Source organism: Solanum verrucosum, unplaced genomic scaffold, assembly GCF_900185275.1.
Source record: "Solanum verrucosum unplaced genomic scaffold, falcon-dt-bn FXZP01000177.1, whole genome shotgun sequence".
NCBI lineage: Eukaryota > Viridiplantae > Streptophyta > Magnoliopsida > Solanales > Solanaceae > Solanum > Solanum verrucosum.
The window spans coordinates 2944239-2970676 of record NW_026020401.1 but is presented as its reverse complement, the minus strand read 5'-3'; the positions used below and the strand labels follow the sequence as shown (position 1 = coordinate 2970676).

The following is a 26438-nucleotide window of genomic DNA, read 5'->3' as shown; positions in this document are numbered from 1 at the left end:
GAGGTAGTATATATCTCCAATCTCAACTATATAATAACCCTGCATGCTTTTTTGTGAGGAAAGGACCAAAATTGTCCCTTATCTTTGCCTTTAGACTCAAAATGATCCTTATCATTTCATATGGAGCACTAATAGTCCTCCTTCTTTGGAAAAACGATGCAGTTTTAGTCTTTCTAACATTTTCTGTCAATTTGTCCATTCATTAAGCAACAGTGAAGGTTAATTATTAACACCACCAAATGAATTAATTTTGAGTGGCAGGATCCATTGTATTCACAATTAATATCACCCTCATATATTGGCTCCATTTATCCATTTACAAATTTACTAAAAAAAAATACTTAGATTCTCACTTGATGTCGGGATATTTATATTGGTGTCCAACTATTTTAGAATCGTGCCGCGCAGGGCTCCATTTGATTCGTATATCGAGAGTTCGAATCTGAAACCTTTGGTTAAGAGATAAACATTCTTATCCACTACACTATATCCTTGGGTTGTATAGATATACTAAATCCTTTGTCTGGAATTCCAGAAACATGCTTCAAGTTTAAAACAAGAGCTTGTTAGTATCAATTAAGAATAAAATTATAATTTAATAATTATGATTGAATTATAATTACTCGTTAAGAAAAAGCATACATCATTATAGAATTGATAATATCAGGGAGATAATGATATTGAAGAATTTTTTTTATCGTGCACGAATAGAATTGAAGGTTGGATCTTCTAAATGAAAAGTGCTTACAACAAGAAGTAACAAATTCTATATACAAGCTATGATTTGCTACTATGTGAGTGTTGAGCTTTGACTCCATTTAGGGACTATATCTACCCTCTACAATGATACGAATAGGAAATACATAGAACAATTAGTTTTTTAGGGTAATTTTTTTTTATTTAATTTAATGAATGACACGCATATAAGCAACTTCCGTTGATGATAGACGGAAAATATTTGATAGACTAAAACTGTACCATTTTTACAAAGAAGGAGGACTATTAGTGCTCCATATAAAATGATAAGGATCATTTTGAGTCTTAAGGCAAAGATGAGGGACAATTTTGATCCTTTTCTCCTTTTTTGTTATCGATAATACCACAAAAAAATGGAACTACATATACAAAATCATTACATTGGAGAAAATTTCTTGAAAGAACTAAGAAAATAGTTCAATCTTCATCTATCCACAGGTATAATATGACTAAATTTTGATTCGCCGCAGGTAAAGCCAAGTAAAGAACTAACTAAGCAAATTGTGTTGGGTTCGAAAGTGATTATTGTAGAGAATAGCAAAAGAAAAGTATAATTGGAAAATCATTCTGCTAGCCCAAGATCGTTAACTAAGATCGGAAGATTCCACTAAAGAAGAGGAAGTAATAAGAAAAGAGAACTTGTTTATTTATTTATGAAAGAAGACTCTTGAATTGGGTTACTCTTGGGTTACCTTTGGGTTGATTACAAATGTACAAGACCACCCATATTTATACTTGTTCATGGATGGTTCTAGAAATTCTTCTAGATACTTCTACAAAGAAAATTCTAGTGAACTTTATCTTCTAGATATCTAGGTATTTTTTAAGATAATATCCTAGATACTATCCTAGACTATTCTAGAAACATTACTAGAACAATCTATCATATACCCAAAAAATCAACTTTAACTTTTTCACACTCCCCTTTAAAGTGATTTTTTGAAAATTATCCCACACTTGTCGCGGATGAACTCAAACGAAGCTTTGCACCATGTCTTGGTGAAGATCTCAACAATTTCTTCCGAAGTCCTCTTGGTTTTTCAAATGATGAAGATTCTTCATCACTAATTGATCCATGGGAATTATCTCTTTGTTGAGTACTCAGACTCCCCCTTTTTCTTAGCTTCCCGACAGTTGTATTATTCGGATAAACATCTGTGATGGACAAATTCGAAACTCTACAGTTCAAGAATCTAGAACCCGTTACTTTTACCGCATCTCCATAAACGAAGGAAATTTTATTAGGATCAGTCGCTTCATTTGAGTTAGGGATGAACTAATCATCAATTTCTTGTGAAGCCTCATCACTAGCACAAGATTCACCACCACATTTTCTTCTCAGCTCTTTAATAAAATATTTTTCATTTTCAAAGCTTCCATTAATTATGTCTACTCTCTCTCCACATGAAATTTGGCTTTCAAGGTCAACTTCCTTATCTATTTGATATTCATCATCTCCATTTGCTTCCAATATTTTCTCTAAGCTAGTTATTAACCTCGATATAGCAAATGATTGACTAGAGACTTCAGCTTCCAATAAACCTTCATTAATGATTTCTCCGTGAAGGTCACTACTAACATATAGAGTTTCAGACACTGCTTGTTCATAATCTACTTCTTTGATTTTTTCGATAATAGCTACCCTGTCACCACTGAGAACATCCTCAAAAATTTCTTGCTTCATACCGACAACATCAGTTTCTTGCTCCTCCACGTGATCGGCTATTTTATATTCTAGATCCTCGATCCAATCTTTTTCAAGATTGATGGAAATCATGGCATATATTGCTCGAGCCTCAGCTACCAAACATTTTCCCCACTCTTCTTTTTCTTCAGCAATTTTTTGAGCCATATTGCTCTCCTTGGCTCGGCATTATCTTTTTATATGTCCTACTTCACTACAACGATAACATCTTAGAGGATTCTTACCGTAATTGTTAGGAAACTCTTCCTTTTCTCCAAGCAAGCTTGAACCACCTAAGGATCGATAGTACGACATATCTCTTACTTTTTTGAAGTTCCTCTTGTCTGCAACAAGAGCATTTCCTTCTCCCTCTTTGACGAATACACCTGCCAACTGTTTGGCTAGTAACTTTTGTGACGACAACAAATTCTCAAATTCCCCCAGGATGATTGTTGAGCCCATCCTTGAATCGGCGTCACAGATGGAATATATTTCTTTTTCGTAGATTAGCATGTCGAGGTCCTTTGATGGGCATAAAGAAATCGTCTTGATAGCAACCAAAGTTCCAAACCACGAATGATAATTCTTCTCATTCGTGCTTCAGAGATAGCCTCTTCCGAATTCAACAAAGATATCTCGGAACATAAGTTCTTAATCTTCAAAAAGTACTTGGCGATAGAAAGGTTACCTTGAGTGGTGTTAGCCAATTCATTCTCCAATATCTATAGCCGAGCTTTATTCTTCTTGTTAAACAAACGTTCGAGGGTCCTCCATATTTCATGAGCTGATTTACACCTTATAATATGATCGAATAAACCGCAGGAGATATCTCTTCAGAATGAACTCTGCCTTCACATTAATCTGCTTCCACTTCTAGTATGCACTGCTATTTTTCGGTCCGTCAGCAGGAGGACTTGTGTCATTCCCATTAACAACATCCCACAAATCCTCTCCCACAAGGTATGATTCCATACATGTCTTCCTTACCTTGTAATTGGACTAATTCAACAGCTCCATCCTCAGTCCATTAACACGGCCGCTAAAATCCATATAGACAACTAGTTGAATCTACCACTAACCCGATCTTGAAATAATACCCGCAAGCCAATCTACGGCTATTGCTCTGATACCATGTAGAGAATAGCAGAAGCAAAGTATAATTGGAGAATCCTTCTGCTAGCCCAAGATCGTTAACTAAGATCGAAAGATTCAACTAAAGAAGAGGAAGTTAGAAAGGAGAACTTGTTTATTATGAAAGAAGACTCTTGATTTGGGTTGTTCTTGGGTTGCCTTTGGGTTGATTACAAATGTACAAGACCATCCATATTTATACTTGTTCATGGATGGTTTTAGAAATTCTTCTAGATACTTCGACAAAGAAAATTCTAGTGAACTTTATCTTCTAGATATCTAGATATTTTTTAAGATAATATCCTTGATACTATCCTAGACTATTCTAGAAACATTACTAGAACAATCTATCATTTACCCAAAAAATCAACTTTAACTTTTTCACACTCCCCTTAAAGTGATTTTTTGAAAATTATCCCACACTTGTCGCGGATGAACTCAAACGAAGCTTTGCGCCATGTCTTGGTGAAGATCTTTACAATTTCTTTCGAAGTCTTCTTGGTTCTTCAAATGATGAAGATTTTTCATCAGTAATTGATCCATGGGAATTTTATCTTTGTTGAGTACTCAGACTCCCCCTTTTTCTTAGCTTCCCGACAGTTGTATTATTCGGATAAACATCTGTGATGGACAAATTCGAAACTCTACAGTTCAAGAATCTAGAACCCGTTACTTTTACCGCATCTCCATAAACGAAGGAAACTTTATTAGGATCAGTCGCTTCATTTGAGTTGGGGATGAACTAATCATCAATTTCTTGCGAAGCCTCATCACTAGCACAAGATCCACCACCACATTTTCTTCTCAGCTCTTTAATAAAATATTTTTCATTTTCAGAGCTTCCAAAAATTATGTCTACTCTCTCTCCACATGAAATTTGGCTTTCAAGGTCAACTTCCTTATCTATTTGATATTCATCATCTCCATTTGCTTCCAATATTTTCTTTAAGCTAGTTATTAACCTCGATATGGCAAACGATAGAGACTTCAGCTTCCAATGAACCTTTATTAATGATTTCTCTGTGAAGGTCACCAATAACATATGGAGTTTCAGACACTGCATGTTCATAATCTACTTCTTTGATTTCATCGATAGTAGCTACCCTGTCACCACTGAGAACATCCTCAAAAATTTCTTGCTTCATACCGACAACATCAGTTTCTTGCTTCTCCACGTGATCGGCTATATTATATTCTAGATCCTCGATCCAATCTTTTTCAAGATTGATGGAAATCATGGCATATATTGCTCGTGCCTCAGCTACCAAACATTTTCCCCACTCTTCTTCTTCTTCAGCAATTTTTTGAGCCATATTGCTCTCCTTGGCTCGACAATATCTTTTTATATGTCCTACTTCACCACAATGATAGCATCTTAAATGCTTCTTACCATAATAGTTAGGAAACTCTTCCTTTTCTCCAAGCAAGCTTGAACCACCTGAGGATCGAAAGTACGACATATCTCTTACTTTTTTGAAGTTCCTCTTGTCTGCAACAAGAGCATTTCCTTCTCCCTCTTTGACGAATACACCAGCCAACTGTTTGGCTAGTAACTCTTGTGACGACAACAAATTCTCAAATTCCTCCCAGGATGGTTGTTGAGCCCATCCTTGAATCGGCGTTACAAATGGAATATATTTCTTTTTCGTGGATTAGCATCTCGAGGTCCTTTGATGGGCATAAAGAAATCGTCTTGGTAGCAACCAAAGTTTCAAACCACGAATGATAATTTTTCTCATTCGTGCTTCAGAGATAGTCTCTCCCGGATTCAACAAAGATATCTCGGAACATAAGTTCTTAATCTTCAAAAAGTACTCGGCGATAGAAAGGTTACCTTGAGTGGTGTTAGCCAATTCATTCTCCAATATCTGCAACCGAGCTTCATTCTTCTTGTTGAACAAACGATCGAGGGTCCTCCATATTTAATGAGCTGATTTACACCTTATAATATGATCGAATAAACCGCAGGAGATATCTCTTCAGAATGAACGTTGCCTTCACATTAATCTGCTTCCACTTCTTGTATGCACTGCTATTTTTCAGTCCGTCAACAGGAGGACTTGTGTCATTCCCATTAACAACATCCCACAAATCCTCTCCCACAAGGTATGATTCCATACATGTCTTCCTTACCTTGTAATTGGACTGATTCAACAGCTCCATCCTCAGTCCATTAACACAGCTGCTAAAATCCATATAGACAACTAGTTGGATCTAGTGATCTACCACTAACCCGATCTTGAAATAATACCCGCAAGCCAATCTACGGCTATTGCTCTAATACCATGTAGAGAATAGCAGATGAAAAGTATAATTGGAGATTCCTTCTGCTAGCCCAAGATCGTTAACTAAGATCGGAAGATTCAACTAAAGAAGAGGAAGTTAGAAAGGAGAACTTGTTTATGAAAGAAGACTCTTGAATTGGGTTGTTCTTGGGTTGCCTTTGGGTTGATTACAAATGTACAAGACCACCCATATTTATACTTGTTCATGGATGGTTCTAGAAATTCTTCTAGATACTTCTACAAAGAAAATTCTAGTGAACTTTATCTTCTAGATAGCTAGATATTTTTTAAGATAATATCCTAGATACTATCCTAGACTATTCTAGAAACATTACTAGAACAATCTATCATATACCCAAAAAATCAACTTTAACTTTTTCACAATTATGGCGGAAGTTTACAATTGCAAATCATATGCTGATAAATTATATGACACATAAACCATACTACAAGACATAATATTATTATATGATATGACCAATTGGCCTACAAGCATAAAAACGGTAGAGAGAAAATCTCCCCATAAAACAAAAGTATTTAAACGACTACATTGTGGATTCTATTGTGTTATGCTATGAGAATAATGATCTTCAATTTATAGATCTCCAAACTTTTCTTCTAATGAAAGAATGAACCAAATATGAAAGATAATTTCAACAACAGTATATACCCTTGGAGCTTGAAATTAAACTCTCTCAATAGCTTTATGTACTTAATAAAAGACAACAAGTTGACTGCTCTTTGGAATTATATGTCAATTTATTCATTTCCTGTGAAGGTTTTGGGATGCTTCCTTTGGATATATCAATGAATTTAAAGCGTATGTAATAAATTTATAATAATGGTGAAAATAAATTGCACACTGAAAAATAATCAAACTTTATCACTAAAATTACAAATTAAATTAACTATTTGTTTCACACGACATATATCAATTACCTATTTCAAGTACAAAATGTAAATTTCATTTCCTCCTTGTATCCATTATTATAGTTCTTTTTATAAAATCATGAATTGACTATCACTTTTATATGTAAAAAGAAGACAATAGAATGGTGATCACATTAGGAAAGAAATCATTTTTATCTCTTAAAGAGTGAAAACGGAAATAGAGAATGAGAAAGGAGGACTACCACAATTATATTGCAACATTACAATATAAATCAACTCTAAATATGTCTTTTTCATGATATTTGAATTGTCTTTTACAAATGTATCAATTTTTTAAAAAAAATAAGATGTGGAAAAATTAAACATTGAATTAAGAGGAATGACGGCTACGGTTTTGAATAAACTGATTAGCATAACCTTTGCGCAAAATTATAGGCACAACTCGACAAATGTTCTAACTCTACATAGTAATAATATAATTGTTGACATAGTCTTTTCTTTTATCTTTTTCTTCCTTTTTTTGTGTAGTAGTCCAGATATCACACAGTGAGCTATGTGGTATTGCTTGTAATAAGAATTTTGAAGGAAAAGATTTTCTTAATTAATCAATTATAGCTCAATTGTTGATATATATAAATACGAATCTTCTCTATTTCTTGTTTTTTTTTTTAAAATATAGGAGGGGATTGATTATAAGGTAAGCAGTCGAACCCTCACCAATAAAGTAGAGTTCAGATAGTCAACCAAATATTCCCTACGTACTTCTCTACCGTGTGTTTTATTTGACCAAAAAAAAGGAAAGAAAGAAAGATTACTCTGTTTGCATTGTTTAAACTTGCTTGAAGTCGTCCTAGTCTCCCAAAAAGTTATAATAGGTTGATCATTCCTGGAAAATGAAATGATTGACATTTTAGGGTCAATTGGAAATTTTGTACTCGAAAATTCTCAATACACTACAAAAAAACACTTAAGATGTGGGGGTTAAAATTACATACTCCGAGGGTCAGTAACCCCCCGCAACTTAGTGTTACAGCAGTTGCAAAAACTCCTACAATTATGTGTGCCACAATTAAGTCGCAGGGGTTTTTTCCAACCCCTGGTACCATTAGCGGGGGTTTACTAGCGGGGGTTTTGAACCCACGAATTGATATCAGTAAAATTGCACTTCAAATTCTAGGATTCAGAACCCCAAAAATTTGTTTACTCTGGGAGTCAAAAACCCCACGATTGATGAATTATACATCAAAACTAACAAGAGTTTTAACCCCTGCTATTTATGAAATGTATCTTTTTATAAATTTTGCTAGAAATATTCAATTTTAAATATTAATAACTAATTAACTAACACGTACATCATAGTCAAACCTAAAAGGGCATATTAGTATATGAAATAACACAATAGTTCAACACAAAAACATATCATAACGGGTACGATTAGTACTACAAACTTAATTGAAACATGTTATTCACTTCAACCATACGATTACAAGAAACTTCATATCACTACAAAAACTTGCTTGAACTTCAAATCACTATAAAAACTTGCTTAATCTTGCTTGAACTTCAAATCACTACAAAAACTTGCTTAAACTTTAGATCACTAGCATCCAAACTCAAGAAAGGATCTACAATTGTTCATGAAACTTCAGCGGGTTTCACTACGATTACTATCACTAGCATCACCTGGCTGCAAAGGAAAATACACAGTAAGTAACTTCATCCAAACTCAAAACATGGATGAATATAACATACTTGATGAATTTTCAGTACCACCAGCCAGATAAGTTAGATGGTGGAATAACACAATTATGTTCCCAGTTTAGTTAAACATCGAGACAGGTTAGTTGACAAGAATGTATTACAACAATAACAACATACATAGTGGAATTTCACAAGCGGGGTTAGGGGAAGATAAAATATATGCAAACTTCATTTCTGCCTCATGGAGGAGAAGAGACTTTTGTAATTCTGTTCCCAGTTTAGTTAAACACTGAGACATGTTAGTTGATAAGAATGTATTACAACAATAACATCATCAAGTATGCAATATTCATTCAAGAAGAGAGAATGTAAAAGTTATATTTAACATTGTAGGAGGAGAAGAAAATAACTCCTCAAATTGTTTTGGTAATATCCCTTATTTCATTATCATATATGACTCGAAAGCAGCCATCATTTGATTGTGAGCATTGAACAATTTATCGTAGTTCTCTTGGCAATTGGATGAACATGAAACACTTGAAGTATTCATACCACTGAATCGAGGTCTTGCTTGTTTAAAAACTCTAGTGGGTACAACTTCTAATCCCAAACACCTTACCCTTCCAGAGTGTTCTTTTCCTAGCACTTGACCAACTGCATCATCTGGCGATACTACAGACTCATCCACAGTGCTTTTGACTCAAAGTCTGCTGAATTTTTTCCTGAATATAGTACGTACATAAAATACATTATCAATTATTAAAAAGTAGTTGAGAATATAGATGTATTATCTAAATATAATACACACTTAGTTATCTAATTAACGACCTCCATGTTATGCAGTAATGTATGTATTGTTACTAGAACAATTTATTCCCAAGAAAAGATCACAAAGACTATAGTTATATAATACGTTAGGATTTATTCCAGATTTCGATTACCGCACTTAAAATCAAATACAAGTATATCAATCTAAAATTTCATTCCAAATATCTAGCCAAATATTCAAAATGAGTAGGGATCGGTTCTGCAAGATGTAATAAACTCATTTAAAGGTCAATAGTCTTTTTACCAAGAAAGTTAGGTGGTTATGGCACTAGAGACTTAGCACCACACATAAAACGGGAATCATCCCTGATAACTCTATTTCCTTGGAAAAGAATGGCATGTTATGTATCATCCCTGAAGAATCGGAAATCAAGAAGACTGTTTTTAGCCTAAGAGATTCAAGTGCTACAGGCCAGACGAATATAATGATACTTTCTTTCAGAGCTACTGGGGACATGACTGCCTACGTCCAGAGAATTTTTAAAGGAAAAAATCTTACCAGAAACTTATTGATCAACAACACCTGACTAATATTTTTAGGGGCAAAAACAAAGATCATAAGCATATTTACTCGAGCTCAAATCATAACAAAGAGCATGTTTTATACTACATAAGAAATGCTTTAAACAGCAAAAGGTTAAGCCATTTACTCAAGCAAGGATTTTAAACCATTTCAAAACGACAACACAATATACTAAAGAGGCACCATCAAACTATTTTGAACAAATATTAGCAATGGTGAAAACATGAAAAGAGAATCTCAGGTTTAATACAAATAAGAGACCAAACAAATACTACTTGGCTTAAAAGAGACTGACTTGAAACAACCAGAGGAACTGGAGTGTTATTTTCCCCTTAAAAAAATTACGCATATAACTTTGCTTCATTAACATATGCTCCATTTGCATTCTTATGAGTAGCAAAATAAATTTGTGCTCGTCCAGACATTTGACCTTTTATCTCTATTTAGTACTACTGTAGTTGTCTATTTATCTCTATTTAGTACTACTGTAGTTGACTTTAAGCATAAGCATCAATAGATGAACTTGAGGCCTCAACTATTTACTTATAGGCCTAAACATTGAGAAATTATAGTAATCTAAGCAAATGAAAGAGTACCGGCTCCAGCTCATTGTGGGTTGTGTATTTAAGTAACTAAAAGTATAGTATAAAAATATAAAGAATGGAAGTGACATTTCTTTTATATTTGTATTTCAGTAACTAAAACTCTAGGTGCGATAGAATACTCAACCAAACATTCAGCTCGATGGATTACTCCCGCACCAGATAGTTCTCACCCGCAAGGTTGCCGGCATGCTTGTCTGATTTTTGGTTGTCTGATCACACTCGAAATTATGTATCTACTTATCGTATTTTTACCCCTGCTCGGTAGTTTTGTAGCAGGTTGTTTCGGACGTTTTCTAGGAAAAGAAGGAACCGCTATAATAACCTATAGAAATATAAATATCGTATTTTGTATTTTGAAATAAAAAATTGTCTTTACAAATAACGGGGGTTTCAACCCTGACTATTTACTTAGATTTTTTTCTTTCTAGATGACGGGGTTTTAAACCCCCGCTATTACGTTTATTTTCCATCAGCTACCAAAACCCCCTCTATTTAATGTAATTTGTGGGGGTTGCAGCTAACCTCCCCTTTGAAACCCCCCACGATTTAGGCGTTTTTTTGTAGTGATATTGTGCTTATATAAACTCTGTTAACATCGATGTGTGCTTATTCACTCAGCCTCCCTTTTAGTTTTTAACTAGTTCCTATATTTCAATATTTCATTACCATTTACTATCGATGGCTTTCAATTTTTGCCTCAAGAATATTATTGTTCTTGTTTTTTTTTCATTCTTAGCCTATGTCCCTTTATAGTAACTTCCCGCGACTTAAAAGAATTATCCATACTTGAAAGGCATGAAAAATGGATGGCTCATCATGGATGTGTATACAAAGATGATATAGAAAAGAAATATCGCTTCAAAACATTCAAGGAAAACGTTGAGTTCATTAAATCATTCAACCAGAACGAAACTCAGCGTTATAAGCTAGCCATCAATAAATATGCTGATCTGACCACTGAGAAATTTACAGCATCATTTATGGGGCTTGACACTTCATTATTATCCCAGCAAGAATGAACAGCTACAACAACGTCCATTAAATATGATAGTGTGACTGAAGTTCCATTTAGCATGGACTGGAGAAAGAGAGGCAGTGTCCCAGGAATCAAGGATCAAGGTGTATGTCGTAAGACCAGTTCAAATTCTTATTAGTTTCACTTGAGTTGTGGTCAAGTATGTTCGTCTTAAAATATTTTTCATGCATCTTTAGATTTTCAAGAATCAAACTATATATATGGATTTAATATATAATTTAATATTGTAACATGTATTTTTTTGTCATACTGATATGAGAAGAATTCCTACTTGTAGTTATTTAATTTCCATATCTAAATTGTAATTTTAAAACGTGACAACTATTTTTGAATAGATAGAGTATTTGTGTGCCCTAGAAAATACTATATGTCATAACCATCATGTGTAACTACAAATGGAAAGTTCAAAGTTCAATTTCAAAATATTTATAAACTAGGTACGTACTGTTTTTAAATAAACTATCACACGCGGCTATAGAAGGAGCATATCAAATTGCAAACAAGGAACTAATCTCACTTTCGGAACAATAACTATTGGATTTCTCTACGCAGAACAAAGGTTGTAAGGGCGGACTAATGACCGTCGCCTATGACCTCTTACTTCAGAATAACGGCGGTGGCATTACCACAGAGACTAACTATCCTTACGAAGAAGCTCAAAAAGTTTGCAAGACCGAACAACCAGCAGGAGTGACTATCAGTGGTCGGAAATTTGTACCACCTAACAAGTCATCGTTGTTGAAAGTTGTAGTGAATCAACCAATTTTTGTTGGTATTGCGGCTAAAGGGAAGAGACTTGGAGAAATAGTGTAAGTTGTTGTTGTCAAGATGTATGTTTGATGGAAGGAATGTGTAACATCCGACAATTTAAAATGAATATGAAGAAGCTTGAATTTGGAAATAGTCATTTTTTGGAAAAATTTAAAATCTGGAAATTTGGCAGTCCAGAATCTGGAAATTTGGCTAAGTTCAATTATCTGGAAATTTGGCTAAGTGTGGAAATCAGTGATTTTTGGCCAACTTTGAGCAGTCGTAACTCCTATATCAGGATGATTTAGGAGTAGTTCCAGTTATGGTTTCGAAGCTTGTGGAATGATCTTTCCAACGCCACCGAGTTTGCTCAATTCCAAGTTCGTATGAGCGAGTTATGCCCTTTGAAAGTTGGGGCAGTTGGCAAGGAGTCCGTCCGGAAATTTAAGGGCATTTTAGTCTTTTCACAAATCATTTCTTTTGAGGTTATATTGTTGTATTAGGCTGATCTTTGGATCATTTTGTCCCATTTTGAAAGAGAAAGAGTTAGGGTTCTTGAGAGTGAAGAAGAGAAGAAGAAGAGAAGAAGGAGAAGAAGAAGAGAAGAAAGAGGAGATCAACAAGATTCGTCAAGATCATTGTGGATTTTCGTCGGGGGTGATCCCTATCAAGGTATGTGAGTTCTTTGTGTGGCTTGATCCTTTCCCCCACTCACCAAGCTCATGTTTATGGTTTGAGAAAAGATTGGATTTGTTGTTGAAGTTGTTAGTTGTTGTTGATGTTGTTAGTTGTGTTGTTGAAGTTATTGTTGGTTGTGGGACAGGATTGGGCTGTGTATTTGAGTTGTGATCTATTGTATGTTGAGAGATTGATGATCCTTAGTGTTGGTTGGTTCATACCCCACACACCAACTCGTTTTTAATTCCAAGAGAAGATTTATTGGTTGTTGAAGTTGTAGTGGTGTTGTGTTGAAGTTCTTGCTGGTTTAGTACAGATTTCCGGCTGTGATTTTTGAGTTGAATCTATTGTATAATAAGGGTCTTTATGATTCTAAGTGTTGCTGCTGAAACCTTGAGGTTGAGAGGGTTTAGAATTGGAAAGAAACAAGGGGAAAAAGTCGGATTTTTGGGGAAAAAGGGGCTGGGCTGTCGCACCTCTCCTAGTGCCAAGGACACCAATCCTTCCCTTTCATTCACCATTTTTTTCATACATGTTCCTAGGTATTATACCTATGTTTCCTAGTTGTTTCCAACACTCCAAGGTACTTCTAAAAGTCAAGTAAAGCTACAAGTCAAGTGAAGTTAGTTTCCAATTCAAGTGAAGTTAGTTTCCAAGTCAAGTGAAGTCAAGCTTAGAAGTAAGTAAGTCAAAGCAAGTCTTTAAGGTTTTCCAAGAGTCTTCATTGAACGTTTTAACTTCATTCTAAAGCTCAAGTTCCAAGTTAAGTATTGAGTTTCAAGTCAAGTCAAAAGTTAAGAGTTTCATGTTAAGTTAAGAGTTTCACATCAAGCCAAGAGTTCAAGTAAAGTAAAGAGTTTAAAGTTGAGTTCTTTTCTCAAAGTTATTAGGGAACTATGTATTCCCAAAGAAGTTTTAAAGAAATGTTTTTACATTTAAACAAGGTTGGAAACTGAGATTTCCAAAGAGCCTTCGGGCTAGTTTTTGAGTAATTATCTCATATCAGCAGGAAGAAATATGTTTTAAAAACATAAGAGCCAGTACATTTTTGGGAGTAGTATCGAGCACCGAATTGGGGGAGCGTTCAAAGAACCCACAACCCCCATAGAACCATGTTAGCCACCATGGGTAGAAAAGGATCATACTTTTTAGATGAATCCTTTTCAGATTAGACTAGTGGATCCATTAGACAGTTCAGGTCTTATACCTTTGGCCGGGTATAAGATGCTCTGGCAGCGTGAGGTCGATCGCTGTATCATCACTATAGCTCTTATGTGATGGTTGTCGGTTAGAGAAACTCCCACAGCAGTTATTGTATTTTCATACACAGAGATTATTGTATTTTATATACATCAGTTTAATTGTATTTTTATATACATCTCAGGCTTATTGTATCCTTGTATACACACAGAGTTTATAACATGTTTTAAACAATCTTTCTTTATATCGCACTTGTTTTAAATTGCCTTATATTGAAAGAAGTCAGTCAGGTTGAGTTGAGTTGAGTTGAGCTAGGTAAGCTATTCAGTTTCTTCCAGATTTCCTTCTAGCCTTTGTTGCTTAGTTTTCCAGCTCGCATACTCGTACATTCCATGTACTAATGCCAGTTGGCCTGCATCGTTTGATGATGCAGATTCAGGTACCCCGGATCAGCATCCTGCACGTCGTTGATCCAGCTGAGCACTCCAGAGTCAGTGGTGAGCCTCCTTGCATTCCGGAGGACTCAATTATTTTGTGTTCTTAGTTTTTGTTTTATTAGGATGTTGCGAGGTCTATCCCAACATCCATCTCAGTATTTTTAGAGGCTTCATAGACAGACAGTCAGTCAGTTAGTTTTGAGTATCTCATCTATATATATATATATGTAAATATTCTATTTTGAGATTCGAGTTGCCTTTATGGCCATATTTTATAAGTTAAGTTGTTTTGTAATATTGCATTGCATTGAGTTATTCTGTTGGGTTAGGTTTCCGCTGAGTTAAGAAAGCCAGGCCAAGGGTTCACTTGGGGCCAGAAATGGTCTCCGGGTGCCGGTCCCGCCCAGGGTGTAGGCTCGGGGCGTGACAGAATGTTGTGGTTTTACTCAGTTTTTCATCTCTCAAATTCATATACAATACGTTTCTATGTGATGCATATTTTATAAACAGAGTGGGAACTAAGACAATGAAATAATCACACTCAATTTAATCTAACTGAGCATCTTGAGAAGTACCAATTGTCGTGGCCTGTTGAAAACACTTTTTTATCCCTTTCTAGTCTCGTGCATCTCATGCATCAAACGTGCATCTCGCGTGCCACACGTGCATCTTGTGCATCATACGTGCATCTCGTGTGTCGTGTGCCATACGTGTATCTCGTGTGCCACACGTGCATCTCGTGCGCCAAACGTGTATCTCGTGTGCCATACGGACATCTTGTGCGTCATACGTGCATCTCGTGTGCCACCCATGCATCTCGTGTGCCACACATACATCTCGTGCGTCATACGGGCATTTTGTGTGCCACACATGTATCTCATGTTCCACGTGTGCCACACATGCATCTCGTGCGCCAAATGTGCATCTCGTTCACCACACGTGCATCTTGTACGTCATACGTGCATCTCGCGTGCCACACGTTCATCTCGTGCACCAAACGTGCATCTGGTGTGCCACACGTGCATCTTGTGTGTCATACGTGCATCTCGTGTACCACACGTGCATCTCGTGCGCACAAGATTAATATTTATAGGTTGAAATTTTTTTAAAATATAGGTTAAACGAACGAGTGACATAACTCAATAACATATATACATACATTGTATATACAATGTTATTTTTTTATTGTGCTAAGTAGGTTTATTATATATATATATAATGTAATTTTTCGGCTAACTTACCCCTAGATCCCCCCTGATCTTGACTATAGGAGTCAATATTTGTTTTCTAATAAAATAGTGATAACATCTAACCACAAAAAGATTGGTTGCTCATGTACTGCTCACACTAAATAATAAATACTATATTTGATAAATTTTTCAATTTCTTTCATCAACTAATAAATTGTGTGTGCGCTTTAAAGAGGATAATATGGTACATGTAATTTTTGTCCTTTCTTTGATTTTGTCTTCATTGAGGTGAGTACGCATTTATGCTTCCACTATCTATGAACAAAACTTATATATTAATGGGTTGTTCCAAAGCAATAAGAACAGAAGAAAGAGAATTGATTTTGCTACAGAATTGATTTCTAGGGTTACCCAAATTTGTGAATTGATTTATGTTTCTTCTTCAGGTTTGGATAGTTTTTTTTTAAAAATCTTATTGGAAAGAAATTTTCAAGCTATCGTGTTATTACTTATTAGTACCTCATTAGAATACAAATACACATTAAAATGGGAAAAACCAATTCTTTTGAGGGCACAATTATCGAAATTGGGAAGGAAGATGAGATTTTGAAGAAGGGTTTGGTTACAAGTTGTGAATTGATTTCTGTTTCTTCTTATTGATATTCTTTTTGCTTTGTTTTGGTCAAGAATCCAACCATGGCTACTCCAATAACAAAAACCTCATCACCTACCTGTACAAAATTAATAGAAGAATTTACAAGAATTTACAAATCACTCCCACCAAGACACAATAATACACAATGATGTTGAATATAAGAAAGTCATATATCTTCTTATTTATGATTTTTCATCTCGTGCATCTTGTGTGTCATGCGTGCATCTCGTGTACCACACGTGCATCTCGTGCGCACAATCTTCAAAATAAATTTGCTCCATCTTCTTCGCACAATCTTTAACTGGTTGAATCTCCATCTTCAAAATCTCATCTATTAAATCAATGTCTCAACACAGAAAACCTCTTTGATAAAACTTCTCAAACAAAAATCTTCATTATTGTCAAATATGTTGTGGCTAGAATTGTAAGGATGGTGCAAGAAAAAGGTGGATTAATATGATGATTAAGAACCAAATTAGTTTCAACAAGAACAGGACATTTAATTATCAGGTATCAGTATGATATTAATGTAATAGGGCAACATAATAATGATATACAATGATGCTGAATATAAAAATGGAATGAATATGTTATCACCTAGCATGGTTCAAATTAGGTCAATATCCACTCACAATGATAAAGATGATCTACTTTGTTTCCAAAACATCACCTGGTTGATGTACATCTTTCCATAGGATTCTAATAATTTATGAACTTATAAGATCATTTGGCACAAACTGCATGAAAACAATGTAGTATAGTTGTTTACAAATGATTAAGGTTGTATGATGGGGTGTCACTTTTGTCCATCTACTTTCTTTAACTTTTATAATGAATCACCACTTTTCATGTACACAAAATAAGTTGATTCGTACACCGTCAAAGAAACTAATTCCTAAGTAATGATTAGCTGCCTAATGTCTTCAAAATTGAGCAAGATTATTTGGAGCGCCTGAATAATTTTGTTCACTTAGACAAAGTATTAAAACACACAAAATCATAGTTTTAATAGCAAATACAACTTATTTCTTTACCTTAAGAAGACAAACGCGAAATATACCAAAAGAGACAATAATTTAATGTCCTTCAGTCTATCGACAATCCACTATAGAAAAAAGAGTACAAAACATATAGGGAAATAACCTCACACAATTCACTCAGAATAAAAAGAGATTCACGCAAGTGTTCACGTAACATTTGTGTCTCACATTGACTATATTAAGTACTCCCACATCCTTTAAATCCTTAGTCTCTTTCCTCTGTCTACAAGGTGACATGAGGTTATGCAAATATGTAAGGCAAAATCAAATGAAACCAAAGATGTGGTTTGAGTGTGAAGATCAAAGTCAAATACACTATATGTGAAAATTAATTTGAACTATAACCTTTATAGATGGTAATATCAAAATTTGAAACAATACCAGGAGTGAAATCTAGTTTGTTCAAGCATATACAAACTAGTCTTATTCTTGTTTAGTATTTAAGAGATAAATTATATTTAGACATGAACAGTGACATGCTTAGTCTCGACACCACGTCCTAAAGAGAAGTAGGAGTGGATGATACTACGATTGTAAAGGACTGTAATAACATTAAAATAGTGTTAATTAGTGTAAGTTGTTGATGTCAAGATGTATGTTTGATGGAAGGAATGTTGTGGTTTTGCTCAATTTTTCATCTCTCAAATTCATATACCATACGTTTCTATGTGATGCATATTTTATAGACAGAGTGGGTGTGACATCTTGCAAGTTGGGGACTAGGAAGAAGCTTAAAACTTGGAAATAGTCTTTTTGGAAAGAATTAAAAATCTGGAAAATTTGGTGAAGTATGGAAAAATAATGAATTTTTGGCCAACTTTGAATAGTTATAACTCCTAGCTCAGGATGATCTAGGTGTGGTTCCAGTTATGGTTGCAAAGTTCGTGGATTGGTCTTTCCAATGCCATCGAGTTTGCTCGTTTCTGAGTTCATATGAGCGAGTTATGCCCTTTGAAAGTTGGGCAGTTGGCAGGGAATCCGTCCGGAAATTGTAAGGGTATTTTGGTCTTTTCCCTAGCCTTGTCTTTGGATATATATTAAGGTGTAAGACTGATTTTTGATCAGTTTTTCCCTTTTTAAAAAGAGTAAGATTTAGGGTTCTTGAGAGAAAAGGAGAGAAAGGAGAAGAAGAAGCAAACTTCGTAAAGATCGTCGTGGTTTTCTTCGGGGGTGATCCCTATTAAGGTATGTGAGTTCATAGTGTTGGGTTGGTTCTTTCCCCCACACGCCAAGCTCGTTTAATATCGAGAAAAGATTGATTATGTTTGATTGAAGTTGTTGGTTGGAATTGTTGAAGTTGTAGTTGTGTTGTGTTGTAGTTCTTGTTGGTTTGGTGTATGTTTCCGGTGGTGTTTTTGAGTTGAATCTAGTGTATGTTAAGGGTTTTGATGATCCTAAGTGTTTGGGGGATAAAGCTTTGAAGTTTAGAAGGTTTAGAGTTGGAGAAAAGGAGGAGAAAAGTTGAGTTTTCGGGGAAAAGGGCTGGGGCGTCGCGCCAGCCAGCGCGCCCCAAAAGGGACTCTAAGGTCCAGCCCTTGGGGCGCCGCCCCTACCAGAGCCCCAACCAGACCCCTCTGAAGTTTGAGGTCTGGCGCTCCGCGCCTCTCAGAGCGCCAAGTCTTCCCATTCCTTCCCCACTTTCTCATGCATCTTCCTAGGTATTGTACCTATGTTCCCTAGTTGTTTCCAACCCCCCAAGGTACGTTTAAACATCAAGAACTCATCCATAACACGTGATCAAACACCTTGAATTCATGATTCCAATTCAAGGAGAGTTAGTTTCCAAGTCAAGTGAAGTTAAGAGTTGAGTTAGAAGTTAAAGAAGTGAGTCAAGGTAAGTCTTTAAAGTTGTTCAAGAGTCTTTATTGAATGTTTTAACTTCATTTTAAGGCTCAAGTTTCAAGTCAAGTAAAGAGTAAAGAGTCAAGAGTTTCAAGTTAAGTCAAGAGTTTAAAGTTGAGTTCATTTCTCAAAAGTTATTAGGGAACTATGTATTACCAAAGAAGTTTCCAAATGTTTTTACATTTGAGTAAGAAAGAACTATGATTCCAAAAGAGCCTTTGGGCTAGTTTTCAAGAAAAAGGAACATTGTTTCCAAGTGAGCCTTCGGGCAAAGTTTTGAGTAATTATCTCAAATAAAGAAAGATGTGTTTAAAACACTTATGAGCTAAGTATTTTTGGGAGTAGTCTTGAGCACCGAATTGGAGACACGAGTTCATATTAACTCAATTCTCCATAAGAACCATGCGCCAACATGGGAGTTAACAGGTCATACTTTTTAGATGAATCCGTAAGATTAAGCTAGTGAATCCACTTAGTAAAGTTAGATTCCTATATCACGGCAAGGTATTGGATGGTCCTTGGGCAACGTGAGGTAAAACATTGTATCACCACTAGGGCTCATAGTGGTGATTGTCGGTTAAAGAATCTCCCACTAAAGTTGTATTACTTTTATATAAGTAAAGTTGAGTTTGTTATCGTTTTATCCTTAACGAACTAAGTTGTTTACACTATTTTACAAGCTTTATATATTGCATGTGTCTTATTGCTTTATATATTAAGTTCAGTTATTCATGAGTTGAACAGAGCCAAGGTAAGAGTTGTTTTGTACTCCTTCCAAGCTTAAGTTGTGGTTTAGCTTTCCAGCTCGCATACTCGTACATTCAATGTACTGATGCCAATTGGCCTGCATCTTATTATGATGCAGACACAGGTACCCAGGGCCAACATCCGGTTCGTCGTTGATCCAGTTGAGTACTTCAGAGTCAGTGGTGAGCCTCTTTGCATTCTGGAGGACTCGATTATTTGTTCTCTTAGTTTTGTTTTATTAGGATGTTGTGGGGTCTGTCCTAACATCCATCTCAGTATTATAGAGGCTTCATAGACAGTCAGTCAGTTGGTTTTGAGTCTCGCATCTATGTATATATGTAAATATTCTATTTTCGGACTCGAGTTGCCTTTTTGGCTAGATTCTTATCAATTAGGTTGTTTTATAACCTTGCATTGCATTGAGTTATGCTGTTGAGTTAAGTTTCCGCTGAGTTAAGAAAGCCAGGCCAAGGGTTCGCTTGGGGGCCAGCAATGGTCTTCGAGTGCCGGCCACGTCCAGGGTGTAGGCTCGGGGCGTGACAGTGGGAACTAAGACGATGAAATAATCACACTCAATTTAATCTAACTGAGCATCTTGAAAAGTACTAATTGTCGTGGCCTGTTGAAAACACTTTTTTTATCCCTTTCTAGTCTCGTGCATCTCGTGCGCCAAATGTGCATCTCGCGTGCCACACGTTCATCTTGTGCATCATATGTGCATCTCGTGTGCCACATGTGCATCTCGTGTGCCACACGTGCATCTCGTGTGCCACACGTGCATCTCATATGCCACACGTGTATCTCGTGTGCCACACGTGTATCTCGTGCGCCAAACATGTATCTTGTGTGCCACACGTACATCTTGTGCGTCATACGTACATCTCGTGTGCACATGCATCTCGTGTGCCACATAGTTCTTTCATCCGTTTTGATTGTTCTTTCCTGATAAGAGGCTCTTGTTGTTAACATCAAATACTTCTTGGAAATGTCACATAGTTGATGATGTGAAAATTAATACACGTGATAAAGGTAATTTAATATACGAAATTGTTTAACCCCGTTGTTTATTTATCACTATAAAAAATAAATATAATAGAAAATTATTTATAGATTATTTTGGAAGGGTATTATTGATACACTAACATAACAAAGTTAGATTAATAAAACTTGACTCAAATATTTTAAAAATATAATGATATCAAAATAGTACTTGTTCTGAATTTGATTAGCTGATATAATAATATTAAAATAGTGTTAATTAGTTTTAACGTTTGGACACCGAAAAACAAATAATGTTATTTTACACATGTGATGTTGTGAATTTGAATTTCCCAAATATGAACAAATTTCTATTTTTAATTTTTCTCTATTCTACTGCACCAAACTCTCCTTTTGTCAATTGTATTTAATCTTTCTTCTTTTGGTTGTAGTATGGAGACCTCATATTTAGGAAATCAAGTCAAACTATTCTTACCCAATAAACTTTGGAAAGATTACATAAATATACAATTTAAGATATTATAATCTCTAAAAAAAATTATCATTTTAAAAAAGATACAAAAATTCCCTCCCAGATACATCACTACACCCTGAAAAAGATTAATAATTGCTTAAATAATTAATTTTCATTATTACTTGTTCCATTATTTATTGAATGTAACATTGAAAGTGTACCGAATGACTTTTATAAAATGGAGCGAAAAACAATGTTTTATGGATAATATTAGTTGTACACATGTGATGTTTATAAGAATTTAAGGGTTTAATTCCCTACTGCTACAATTTTACCTTATGTTTGGATTAATGACCTTGGCAAATTATTGATTTCCATTTTTATTTTACACATGTGATGTTGTGAATCTGAATTTCCCAAATATGAACAAATTTCTATTTTTATTTTTTCTCTATTCTACTGCACCAAACTCTCCTTTTGTTAATTGTATTTAATCTTTCTTCTTTTGGTTGTAGTAAGTAAGGAGACCTCATATTTAGGAAATCATGTCAAACTATTCTTACCCAATAAACTTTGGAAAGATTACATAGATATACAATTTAAGATATTATAATCTCTAAAAAATTTATCATTTTAAAAAAAATTACAAAAATCCCCTCTCGGATATATTCCTATCCCCTCTCGGATATATTCATCTCCTCTCAGATACATCCCTCCCTTTAAGTAATGTATCATTTGGAATGTATTGGACAACTAAAAAAAATGTATTCGAGAGCAATGAAAAACTGAGTTTTTGTAATTGGAGAAACCTCCGTGATATGATGTAATTAACCTCCAAATATATAAGATTTTTGTACTTTATACATAAACTTTAGGCTTAAAATATTTGAATCTTCCATCTATTAGTAGTATTCTTATGAGATCAGTATAATTTGATATCTATCAGAGCATATAAATAATATTGATGTAGACCACATTATTATATTTTTCTCCATTCAATTGCACCTAGTTGTTAGAAAAAGAATGATGATAGTACAAAAAATTCAAATTAAAATTTGCTTGTTATAGAGTATTGGTAGAATTTCCTCTAGTGCATGAACGATTAGACATTTAGTTAGGAAGTTTTCAAATATTCTAAGAGGAAATACATAATTATCTCATTTAACTATAGCACATTTTTTAAAAAGACACTCAAACTTTTCAAAGGTCCTAGTACCCATTGAACAATTTAAAAGTGATATAAATATCTCATTTTTTGGTCAATTCCACTTATAAGAAAGAAAGTGAATGCACGCACCAATTACTGCTTGCCACATGCCAATTTTATATAATTTTCTATTCTTTATTTTTATTTATGTTTTTTTTCTTTCTTTCTTAGTTTTAATTAGATATTTTCATTTCCTTCTTCAATTTCTGCCTAACCTCAGCCTTTGGTCTTCTTCGCTGGGTCTTCTTAGTTGACGATCTTGTTGCCACAACATCATTTTCATTTTGTCTATCACCAAATCAAAATTGAAATTGAGAAATTAAATCCGCTATCAAATTAATTTTTTTTCAAATTAAAATTTCTTTTTGTGATTTTAACATTGATTTTTGCTCTAAATCAACATGGGTTGTATTTGAAAAAATCATAAATTCTCTCTTTAGGCTCAGATGAGATAATTTTTGGTTGGTTTGAACACTATTTTAGCCCCGAAATTGATCAGAAGTCACTTGAAATATGATTTTTTCTTTGACGTTGCATCATTTTTCCGGCACTTCTCACCCCCGCCGGTCTCACCCCCGCCGACCAAGAAGGAGTAGAAATTTAAGGATGAAACAATAAATCTTTCATCATCGCTATCGCAAAGGAAATCAGCTAGTTGTCAATGATTTTTTTTGCCGGTGACCGAATTAAAAAGGGATTTTATTGATGGATTGAGATTGTGTTATTCAGTTACAACTGAATCTCTATTAAAATTCAATTTGAATGGAAAACGAAAGGAGAAAGAGAAAGAAAAAGAAAAAAAAATCTCGAAGCCATTGTCTCCTTCAATGGACAATGGTGAAGCTTAGGAAGGAGAAGAAAGAAAGAAAAAATTAACACTAAAATAAAAGATTATTTATATATTTAATAAAAAATATTGCAAAAAAAAGATTAATCATATTTTTTTTTAATTTTCATGCTCTACAGGTGAGTGTTATACACTCTCTGTATTAAATTCCAAAAAAGGGTTCAATAATTTCACTTTAAACTAATTTAGGGGTGTATTAGGACCCCCTCAAAGTTTAAGTGTCTTTTTCAAAAAAGAGTTATAGTTTAATGGGGTTTCTATGTATTTTCTCATATTCTAATGAGAATCTAGTTCAATGAATATGGAGAAGAGGGGTGGGGGTGGGTGGAGGGGAATTATGTATCAAAACATTTTTTTTCATAAATTCACCAGGGGGATAACTTTATTGCTAGTACTAGCTCGGTTACAATTTTTTTTTTAAGATTTAGGAAGAAAAAAGGGATGAAAAGGAGGATTCGTATTTTGCTACTTAGGAAGTTATAATTTTTGTAAAGAAATGTATAAAATTATTTTTTATTTTTTTTAAAAAGTGTGTCATTTGTTAATATGTTTATTTTATTTTTCCAGTTTTTCCCCATGTGTCCATGTTTGTGTCCCTTTTAAGTTGTGATTCATGTACACCATGGGTAATTTTTCTTTTCAGAATATTAAGGATCTCATGTTAGACGTTTGCTAAGCATAATCATTCAGTATTTTTATGTGATGAAGAACCATTTTAATTTAATTTAAAGATTTGTTCGTTTCTTCTATTTTGATGTATTTATGTAATTTACTTTGAATTTTGTATGAACTTTTTTTGTTTGTTTGTATCTTGATGATTTGAATTCACACCAATTCTACTTTCTAAAAATAAAATAAAATTTATGATAGGAATAATTGTCTTAATTATTGTAGGAATAAATATGTCTTGTAGTTTCATAGATGGTTAACAATTCATAAAGTTCTTGATTTTGTATCCTTTATAAATTTTGATTCTTAAACTATGCAGTATTTCCCTTTTTAGAATATTAAGGATCACATTTATAATTTCTCTCATTAAGGTAACTAGACACATCTTTTTTGTCATTTTTAAAATTTCTCGTTTCATGTTTGCTATTCATATTAAAATCTGATTAATTCAAATTCAGACCGTTTAAGGTTTATTTGGCTACAATACTCCTTATCAAGAATTTTTACGTCCAAAATTTAAAATCGAAAACTTTTTGTCATGTTCCCTATTTATTTCGTTTTTTCCTTCTTTCTTTGTTTTTTCCTCCCATTTGTTGCTATTTTGTCAAAAATATATAATTATTACTCCAATTTTCCCCCTTTCCATGATGTTTATTTATGTGTTCTTTAGTAGTTTAAGTTTTCCCTTCCCCTTGCAATATTTCCGCTTATTATAGGTAAGTGATGGTGCAACATTGACTTTGTTCTATGTTATTTTTTTTTGTTTTTTCTTAAGATCATATATCTATATATAATGGTAAATACTTATCTTTATTGGCTATTTATACAAAATCACTATTATTATAGTTAAAGTCATTTAATAGTGTAAACATATACATTAACTAACAATAGTTAAATGGTAATTGTGTATATTCTAACATACCTTATATATCTATTAGCTAAGATTTTAGTATAAATACCCGCAAATAAATTTTCATCATTTATGATTTAGAAAACTTGCTCTCTCAATTTCGTGTGATGACTCAAACTATTGGAAGTTATTTTTTGGCTATCCAAAAAATAGAGAGGACACATTTTTCATTAATTTCCAAAATTAAACTTCACAGACCAAGCATGTTCTCTGATATTGTTCATTGATTACAAATATTTGAGAACCACTAAAAAGTAAAAAATTAAACATGTCATGTTATTCTATCTAATAATTATAAGCATTTCTATTGTGTCATTCGTACTTCATTTTGGTGTTTCTTTTTTCAAAAAAGAATGATCTTTAATTCTTGTCTTTCAGCTCTTTAAATAAAATAAAATATGGAAAATATCTCAAATATCTAAAAGAAAATCACAAAACACAAAGTTTATATTTTAAAATCATAATACAATACAAAGTTGTCTTATGAACATAATTTCATGTCACGATCTGAGACTACACCCTGGACATGGCCAGCACTCGAAGACCATTGTTGGTCCCCAAGCGAACCCTCATCCTGGCTGACTACAAGCGGAAGACTAACTCAAGCATGCAAAAACATAAAAATTGAATAAAATTCATGAAACTTAAATAGAAAGATTTAACTCAAAAGAAAACTCTTAATAAAATAAATTGTTCAACTCGCCATAAAATAGGCAACTTAAGTCTTTAAAACATTTAGTAAAATAAGTGAATAATACAGACTTCTCAACTATACTGACTATCTATGAAGCCTCTAACTGATAAAGATGGAAGTCAGGACAAGACCCACGACATCCTGACTAAACTGAAAAGTAAATGAAATCCTCCGGAAATAAGGAGGCTCACCATAGCTAACTCGAACTCCCGGATGTATCAACAAATCTCCTGTTGATGATCCTGAATACCTGTGTCTGCATCATGAGAAGATGCAGGACAAATGGCTCAGTACGTGGAATGTACGAGCATGTAAGGGGAATTCTAAAACTTAAACATAAGCTTGAATCTTGATAAAAAAGAAACATACTTACCTTTTCTCAAGTCACTCAACTCAAAGGATTACTCAAGGATACTCAAAACTACTCAAACTTACTCAACTCAGAAGTACTCAAGGATAAGATACTCAACTCAGAGATTAGATACTCGACTTCAAAGATATGATACTCGACTTGAAATACTCAAACTCATGAATTACTTAATTGAACTCATTTCAATATAAAGCAATTTAAAACAAGTGCAATATAAAGAACAAACTGTTTAAAAACATGTTGTCAACTCTGTGTGTATGCAAGGATACAACATAATTCTGAAATGTATGTAAAAATACAATAAACTGA

The 26438-nt window shown here is 34.1% G+C and overlaps 1 pseudogene; it reads left to right on the top strand.

The window, feature by feature from the left end:
* Positions 1 to 11015: 11015 nt before the first annotated feature.
* Positions 11016 to 12253, top strand: LOC125839930 (thiol protease SEN102-like; annotated as a pseudogene).
* Positions 12254 to 26438: the final 14185 nt, after the last annotated feature.